Source organism: Pongo abelii, chromosome 14 (assembly GCF_028885655.2).
Source record: "Pongo abelii isolate AG06213 chromosome 14, NHGRI_mPonAbe1-v2.0_pri, whole genome shotgun sequence".
Classification (NCBI taxonomy): domain Eukaryota; kingdom Metazoa; phylum Chordata; class Mammalia; order Primates; family Hominidae; genus Pongo; species Pongo abelii.
The window spans coordinates 112,883,119-112,892,729 of NC_071999.2; the positions used below are offsets into that span (position 1 = coordinate 112,883,119).

At 39.5% G+C, this 9,611-nt stretch overlaps 1 pseudogene; it reads left to right on the top strand.

Annotated features, from left to right (window-relative positions):
* Positions 1-8,792: 8,792 nt before the first annotated feature.
* LOC100438316 (ATP synthase F(0) complex subunit C1, mitochondrial-like) lies at positions 8,793-9,369 on the top strand (annotated as a pseudogene).
* The last annotated feature ends 242 nt before the right edge of the window (positions 9,370-9,611 follow it).

Here is a 9,611-nt window from a genome sequence, read left to right on the forward strand (position 1 = left end):
TTGATTCTCAACTTGGCTTTTGAGATCCTGTCTGCCAAGGACCATCTCAAATGCCAGTTACTTTGCAAAGCTGCTTCGGTCAGATGGGGCCCCTTCTGCATTTCCAGCACATTGTATGGGGAAAGAGCATGCCAGAAAATCATGGCTCAGTCTCTGACTTTGCTATTTGTTTGTTACATACTCTTGGGGAAATGAGCTTGATTACCCTTAGTTTTCCCATTTTTCCAGCAGGGATAATAATTTCTCTTTGAGATGGTATTATAAGATTATTCTCGAAAACACATGTATAGTGCTCAGTATTTAGAAGTCACACAATAAATATGAATTTCTTTCTCTTAAATGACTTTGTATCTCTACTGACCCCAGTATTATTATGCTTCCTGCTGTAATTACTTGTTTGTTTTATTCACTCCCACTAGGCCATAAACTTGAGAGATGGTATTTTACACTTTTATCTTTCACGTCTTTGTCCTGGTTATTTGCTGCTCACCATCACTTCCAAAGTGAAAGGGTGGGCTGGGCGTGGTGGTTCACGCCTATAATCCCAGCACTTTGGGAGGCTGAGGTGGGCGGATCACTTGAGGTCAGGAGTTCAGGACCAGCGTGGCCAAAATGGTGAAATCTCATCTCTACTAAAAAATACAAAAAATTAGCTGGGCTTGGTGGTGGGCGCCTGTAATCCCAGCTACTCAGGAGGCTGAGGCAGGATAATTGCCTGAACCTGGGAGGCAGAGGTTGTAGTGAGCTGAGATCGCACCACTGCACTCCAGCCTGGGTGACAGAGTGAAACTCCATCTCAAAACAAACAAACAAAACAAACAAAAACAACAACAACAACAAAAAACCCACAAAGTGAAAGGGTGACCTTGGTTCTCATCCATTATGGAGGGACTTCTCAGCATATGCTGCTCTACAAAGCAGTGAGGCCGGCTAGGACAAGCACTTTGTTGTTCTCTTAGGAACGCAGTTGCTTTAACTGCACATAATGTCTTTTATTCCTAAAATACACATGCCTGGGAGACATAGCACAAGAATATGAATCCATGTTATATTACATAAATCTATATTATGGTGAAACTGACATATCCAATCCCAAACTAAGTTTAACCTGGGTAGTTTTCAGAACCTGAAGAGAAGCAGGCATGATATGGAAGAAGAAAAGCAGGTGTCAAAAGATGAGTCTTGGGCTTCTATGGTAATATTTGTTCCTTTATCATTTTAACACATAGATTTGGGAATGGTAAGAAAATACAGCTCAAACATATTATTTTTGCTATTTACCCATGAACAATGTAAAATGTATGATAAAGAAATATGAAACTGTCATGGGAAAGAGAGGTTTGAATTTTCTAAAGATTTAAAAGATTTGTGTCACAGTGTTTATTCTTCATTAATTGTTAGAGGAATAGATGTATTAATTCATGAAGAGAATGAAAGACAGAATGTCAGGGCTTATTATATTTTTCTTATACAGTCTCTGATAAAGTATACGACTTGGCATGAATGAGATATCTCACTTCTCTTTCTTTTAGTTTTTGATGAATAAAATGAAAGAGATAGTAATAGGCTGTCTCTAAATGGTAGCATCGGCCATCAAAAAAGGACCAAAGGGCATGATAAAGAGGGCACTGGGTTTTGGGGTCACTAAATGTTTATCTCCAAATAAGTACAAAGTGGGAAAGAAATATTTCCTTGTGATTCTAAGGTTTTAGAGGGGAGTGATAATCATCGGCTAGCTGCATTCATTGGCTCAGCATTATGCAACGCTAATGGTTTTGAAGCCTGACTAAGAAATCTCAGCTGTCAGAAAAACTGCACAATTGAAAGTAATTATGGAACTTTGAAGGAATCCAAACCATTTTCATAATCCATTGGTTCTTGTCCAACTAGGGTGTCCTCTTTCTTTTTTTTTTTTTTGACTGTGTGAAATATTATGTAATTTGCTCTAAGTCTTGGATATAATTTGCCCAAATTTCTTCCCAACTCTTCCATAAGTTATCAGTTAAAAGTTTCCTTTCAACAAATGGATTATGCTGCAGAAATTACTGAAGCCACCTGAAATCCTTTTTGAAACAAAGCAGAGTAAATAATTGTCCCACTGCATAAATAGATAAATGACACAGCCTGCTGATATAATTTGCTACCTTTTGAATTATTATCATTTCAAAGCTTATCAATCTTTTTTTCACTGTTCCATTCTATTTTGCTAATGACAGGGAAGGAGCTAAGAACATTTGAATTAATTATGCAAATAAATTGGTATTAATCTTTCTAGAAATTGGGGTGCTCATTTTAGTATCAGTAAAGCTGTTTCCATCGCTGTTTGCGGAGATAATAGATGACAGAAAAATAGAATATTATAATAGACTGAGAAAAATATCTTTGAATTACAACAAATACAATTTAATTTAGGCTTAACCCAGGACATTTCCCTCTGGTAGACGAAGGCTGTAGTTTGTTAGACCTTATTTATAGTTCGATTATGAATAGACACGGGAAAGAGGAACTTGGGGTGGGGTGGAGCATATTAATGTATTTTCATACTTTTCTTTTTTTGCAAAAGTGAAATATGTAATATTTAGAGTTATAAGTAAAATTTTCGGGAAGCTTATCAAGAGTCTTCAGAATCATTTTTCTAGTGCCATTTCTGAGATGAGGATCAGCAGACGTCTCGTCTGACTGATGTAATCAGGAGAAGCGGCTGCAGGCCTGACGAGTAATGATCTGCATTTCTATGCTGGGCTAGGGGATGGGGCAGGATTCTTTTGCAGACAGAAATAACTGGACAACCATTCTCGTTTCTGAGGACTGAGGAGGGTAAAGTAGAAGCCTGCAAATTATATGCTTGGAAATTCTCTTGGCCAAAAATCTTCTAGCAATAAAACCTTTGTGATAAGCCTCTTCTCCAAGTTTAGTATTGTTTTGTTATTAAAACTGCTTGGAAAGATATAGTTAGTTTAACGTTCTGAGGAAAACTAATAATTTGTTACCAACTTCAAATAGAAAACGGAAAGAATATTAGTAAAAGAGAATGAAGACTATGAACTAGACATTTCAATGAGTGTTCAATATAAACATAGTTATACTTTTGAAAGGGAAAGTGTGGAAAAGTGATTAGTCATAATTACAAAGCCTACATTTTTCTGGCATACCAAAGAGTCAAAGGTTTACGTGTTAATCTAAAATCTGACTGGTGTTTGAGGACCAGAGAGAATAGGGGCTGAATCTCTATCCATCTTTGTGTTCCCAGGGTCTAGCACAAAGGACAAAGAGTAGGGGTTCCATGAATGATTGCTAGGCAGCATAAATAATTTTAAATTACAGGAAACCCCCAAGCCTGATTCTAGCCAATAATGCCAACCGCACTTCCTACTAAATCTTTTATTCATGCACTCAACCCCTTTTTCAATTGAGTAGTTTGAATTCATCTCTTTTTGACACTATATTTATGAAGCCTTTGAATCAATTATTTTGTTCTTAACATGCTTTTTGGTACCAATATATTATACATGACAGTAAAAAAGGGGTAGAAAATCAATGTCAAGTGAATGGCTTTGTGAGTGATTGACTACACGCTGAATCCAATGGATGCAATGCCTTACCCCCCAAGGCTACAAAATTGGAGGACAGCATGAAGCTGCCCCAGAAGATAGGTTGATCCACATCTGACACAGAGACTGCCGAGAAGTACACCTGTCCTGTGTCATTCATAGGCCCAAGGTGAGTCCTGTGAGGTCATTACTAACAGTGACACCCACAAAGACTTTCTCATGCTGTCAATCAGGGTTGGCTGTGCATCAGTTGATGGGTGCCCAAGTGTTTTACTTGGGTGAAGCAGACAGGGTCCATGTGGTTTAGCCTCTGTATTTCAAAGGAAAGCATGGCGGCCTGGCAACTGAAGTGTACATTGAGCAGTTTATTGAAAATCAAATAAACAACACTACTTAAACAACAATAACAACAACAACCAAACTCTTGAATTTTTTAGTTTGTTATAAAGGTATCATCTCTATCTTCTGCCCCTGTTGTATGGTTTTGAGAAGAGAGATGAGAAGGTATAAATTCCATCAGGTGGGAATTCCTGTTTTGCTCATTGCTGTGTTTTCAGTGGCCAACAGAGTACCAGACATACAGTAGATACTTAAGCAGTATGTGTTGAGTGAACATTGGATAGGGTGAGAGAAATATGGAAGTAAGGCTGAGTATATGGCTGGGTAGTCAACACTTGGATATATTTTTTTTCTGTCTTTTCTTGCATTTATTTTCTCCAATCTTTTAAGCCTATTTTTTATATACCTTATATGTATAAGGTCCTATATAAGGCACTTTGAAGTTCTTAGAGAGTTTCCTCATACATTTGTATTAATTTACTTATTTATCCACTTAACAAATATTTGTTGTTCATTTAACAAGGTATGTATCACTATTGAATTTTTTTCTAAAAATAGTACCATTTTAACTGTTATCCTCTAATGAAATTATAGTTTGGAAGCAAAGACCAAGCAATAAAAAATAGTGAGAAGGATCTACACTGATCAAAAAGATGTAATAACATGGACCATTAATCCCACAAAGTAGTGTATTCCACTGAGGAATATTAAATTGTAGAAAGAACAGTCTAATAAAATATCACCCTAGGCACTGTCAAAGAAGAATAGTTGACACCAAATAGGCTAAAGGAAGATTTAGTCATAAGATCTTTTGAGAATAAAAAGTTTGAATAGATGATATAAAAATACAACTTTTGACTGATTTCATTGCATAGCTAATATAAATAGTTATTATGCTATGTGACCTAGAGCCCAGTAAAATAGAATTTTTTAGTCTTGAAGTTTCAGATTACCTTTATGCCTTAATAGGCTTAAAAACTTAAAACATTTGACTTAACCAATATCAAATACTTCTTAATGAATATAAACGATTCAGGAAGAAAACATAAATCCTAATAGATTCCCATTTGAAATTGGGAGGTACATCAAAGTCATTATGTCCAAATTTCCTATCTTCTGGAAAGGAAATTGAGGTCAAGAGAAGGCAAGTGACTGATTCAGCATTGCACATGTAGGGCACGTGACTTCTACTACAGTTTTCTCTGCACTATACAGCCATACTTCAACTGCACATTAATACAGTAGCTTTCTAGTCCAACACAATCTTGCTTGACTTTGAACTGTCTAACTTATTAAATTTATCATGTTATTCCCATATCCACTCTCAAGACCAAAGCTTTCCCACATCAACAGGAATCTACCTGAACCCTATTGCCAGATGGGGATTGTTTGAGTACAGTGAAATATGACTAACTGGAAACTTATCTGAATTTAAATGTGATTGGCTCAAAGAGTGGCTTATGCCCTTTTTGTACTTTATTGGTGACATGTCAGTAAGAGGAAATCCAACTTTATTAACCAAATGCTCCTCATCCTTGGAATGCCCCAAAGGCATATTTCTTCTAATTTATTCAATTTGGGGAACCACGTTATAGATAAGGAGACTGAGGCCCAAGGAAAGTCTTGGAGGAAGTGTGTGGCAGAGCTGCTATTGAAATCCCAGGCTACATCCTCCACCTAGGATGGGTAATTTTATGTGTCAACTTGGCTAGGCCATAAAGCCCAGTTTTATTTGGTCAAATATAAATCCTAACATTGCTGTGGATGTATGTTTTAGATATGATTAAGATTTAAATCAGTAGACTTAAAGCAGATGACCCTGTATGATTTGGGTAGGCCTAATCCAATCAGTCAATGGATTTAAGAGAAAAGACTAAGGTTTCTCGAAAAAGAAAAAAATTCTCTTCAAGTGTTGAACATAGAAGTTCTGCCTGAGTTTCCAGCTTGCATCCCTGCAAAATTTGGACTCAAGGTTGCAACATTTTAACTCTTCCCTGAATTTCCAGCCTTGGTGGCTGATGCAGATTTTGGACTTGTCACTTCCACAACCGAGCCAATTCCCTAAAGCTTCTTTCTCTCTATCTTCTATGGATTCTGTTTCTCTGGAGTACTTTGACCCACAGTGCTTGCATGCTCTTTCTGTGGACTTTTTGTGTCCTAAAGCTAGACTTCGAAGTGAGAAAAAAAAAAAAAAATCTGCTATGGAGACCATGAGCCCTTGCAGGAGGATGAGCTGTGACTCCATTTGAAAGAGAGATACCCAGAGAGATCAGGCCTTACCCAGAGATCAAGGTGGCAGCATTGGAGCCGGGGTTTTGACAGGCGCAGCTGCAAATGCTCACAGGACCAGCAGCATTGGGAAAGAAATCACCAGAGCCCTCCACGAAGCCCCTGATGGGATAGATCGGACTCAAGAACAACAGTATCAACAAAGAGAATTTTCAGGAAAAGAAGCTCTGCATTGCATGTTTAATTAAAAAAGAAGATATATGGGAAGACACTTTGCAGAATGCCTTTTTAGAAGGGCAAAAAAAAAAAAAAAAAAAAAATTCCTCCTACCTAAAGTAAAACATCAACACTCTTGAATAGAAAAGAATTTAGATTCTGAACTAAATGGTTTAATGAGGGACAGATAATAAGTGTGAATTGAAACTAATTGGTGTTTCAGATCACTGAGCTGGTTGAAAAACCATTTGTGATGAGGTCTGTATAAGTTAACAGTCGCTTTTAAATGCCTAATTAAACATCGTTCTGTCCCTAGTGAGAATAAAAAAATGTATTGTTGCTCATTGCTCTAAACTTAACCAAATGATTAAAGTGGGTAATCTGAACAGATTTATTTTTTGTGTGTGGTAAAAGCTCTTTTTTCCCCAGAGTAGGCTGATGTAGGTAGCCTTTGGACAATGACACATTGTGTCACATACAGACAAGAATGCCACCTCGCAGTGAGCATGCATAATGGGATAATGTGAGAAAAAGGCTACGAGATTCTTGTTGAACAAAAGGAAAAATAAAGAGACAAGGTGAGAGGTGGCTGGGTCATGGCTGATTTTTTTTTCGTCTCCTGGGAGTAATAATTAAAAGGGTATCAATAAGAGGATTTAAAAAATTATGCTATTTGGGAGCTAAGGATTAAGGCACAAGTGTTTGCAATGAATTATATTCAAGAGAGATCAAGGCTTAATACTTGTAATTTCATTTTACTATGGGCTGAAGCCCTCTGGAATTCAAAGAAAAGGGTATTAAGAGGATAGTCGGACAGATGGGGGACTGGAGAGGGCTCAGAAGGGCTTGCTCTGGGGCCATCACCCATGGAATCATTTTCTGGGTTTAGGGATGGAAGAGCTGGTGTGGAAATGGAGTGATTTCTGAAGGAAAGTGTCCAGGAGGAGCAGCCTACAAGGTAGAAGGAGTCTCAGGGCATTGACTTTCCTTCAATCTCCTCACTTCCCATCTCCTTCTCTTCCTCCCACTACAGTTTCATGCCTTGGTGCAAAGCAGGCCATTTCTCTATGGTCTAGTTTTATACCCATAGCTGCACAACAGTGAAAGAAAAAAAAGTTGTTTCTATTATTAACTTCCCTAAATGTTTTCAAGGTAGTTTATTTGACTTTGCCTGAGCATAAGGTCACGGGAATATTTTTTTCTATAATTCCAGAGAACAAACCAAACAAGAACCCAACACCAAAGGTGTTAAGAAAAAAAAAGAGAATCATTTAGATTTTTCAAAAATATATTCCAATAAAAACTCTAATGTTACTTGTGCAACCCTTTATTTTGTGCAGAAACGTCCTCTGATGATGCAGGTGCTAATGAGTGACTTCTCTGAGAGGAGGACATGAAGAAAAGTGGGGACAAGGAGCCAGGAGCCTACTGGAAAGATCAGGGTGAAGGAAGAGGTACTCACAGGGTTACCCTGTGTAGGCTTCACCTCCTCTTTCTCCCACTCTCACCTTTGCTGAGAACCAAAGTCTTGGTGGCAAGTTCAGACATTCAAGAGAACAAGCTCTATCTATTATGTACTGAGCCTATATATTTATTTAGATTTGCATATTTGTGTGTATATTCATTACTACGTTTTTTTTCCCTTAAAGACAGAGTCTCACTCTTTCTTCCTTAAAGATAGAGTCTCACTCTGTCACCCAGGCTGGAGTGCAGTGGTGCAATCATGGCTCACTGTAGCCTCGAACTTCTGGACTCAAGTGACTCTCCTGCCTCAGCCCCCTGAGTAGCTGGGACTACAGACACATGCCACCACATTGGGCCAACTCAATTTTTTTTTTTTTTTTTTTAAAGGTGGGTTCTCATTATATTGCGTAGGCTGGTCTCAAATTCCTGGCCTCAAGAAACCCTCCCTCCTCAGCCTCCCAAAGAGCTAGGATTACAGGTGTGAGCCAACTTGCGCGGCCCATCCATTACTGCTTAATGGCATTTCCTTCCTCTGTTCCTCTAAGCAGTCATTTGCTTCTAACAGCACTCATGGTTTTTTGTATATGATTTGCGCTGATGTCTATTGAGCTGACCGATCAATAGCAGTCCTGGGTTCTGAGACAGTTGTTTTTTCAGTTGGCCTCAGACCATGCCAGTTTGTTTTCCTTTCTGAAGTGGATTACGACATGGGTGCTTTGGCCGTTCTACTTTCTTGACCACTGCTGGGTCCGCTGCTTTAAGCCAATGGGCCCACCTGTCTGGACATCTAGGTGTGACTTTTCTTTGAGAAAGAGTAAATTTTTTCTCAAATCCTAATTTAAGCCCCTATGGCTTAATTAGACACCCACCCTGCCAACCCCACAACAACTGTTGGAACAAAGAATCTCACAACAAATGTTTCAACTGTATTGTTCTGAAGCTTTATTTCCATCTTCCTCCATGCAGCAAATGTCCCAATACAGTAAACAGAAGTAAAGAGCTGGAGCGCTGAGACCAAGGGCTAAAGCTGGGAGACTGAAACAATGCAGACCACCGGGGCATTACTCATTTCTCCAGCTCGGAACCGCTGTTGTACCTGGGGTCTAATCAGGCCTGTATTGCCTCCTTCTTGAATAGCCCAGAGAATTCACCTAAACAGCCTTCCTACAGCAGCTCCCCACTGCGGATGGCCAGACGGGAGTTCCAGACCAGTATTGTCTCCCGGGACATTGACATAGCAGCCACGTTGATTGGTGCTGGGGCAGCCACAGTTGGTGTGGCTGATTCAGGGGCTGGCATTGGAATGGTGTTTGGCAGCTTGATCATTGGCTATGCCAGGAAACCGTCTCTCAAGCAGCAGCTCTTCTCCTATGCCACTCTAGGCTTTGCCCTATCTGAAGCCATGGAGCTCTTCTGTTGAATGGTCGCCTTCCTCATCCTCTTTGCCATGTGAGGCTCTGTGGGGGTCACCTGCCTGTGCATGCTGCTGTGACTCCACTCCATTCCTGGTTCTGCGGTGTGCTAAGCTTTACCATTAAACACAACATTTCTCTAAAAAAAGAAAAAAGAATAAAAAGGAAAGAAAAGAGCTAGTGGAGTGGAGGCTCTTCCACCCCCACCTCCCATGCCCAGGAGAAGGGCCTGCGGGCCTCAATCACACCGGTCACTCCGGCACGAGTGAGGAAGAAGAGCCCTGTAAGGGCTGTATGGGAGAACACATCCCTTCCTCAACAAGGACGGCTTCCCCCTTTCAGTGTTGCTTTCCAGAGCCTGAAAGCACACCTGGACTACTACCATCTCATGTTTTCCTGG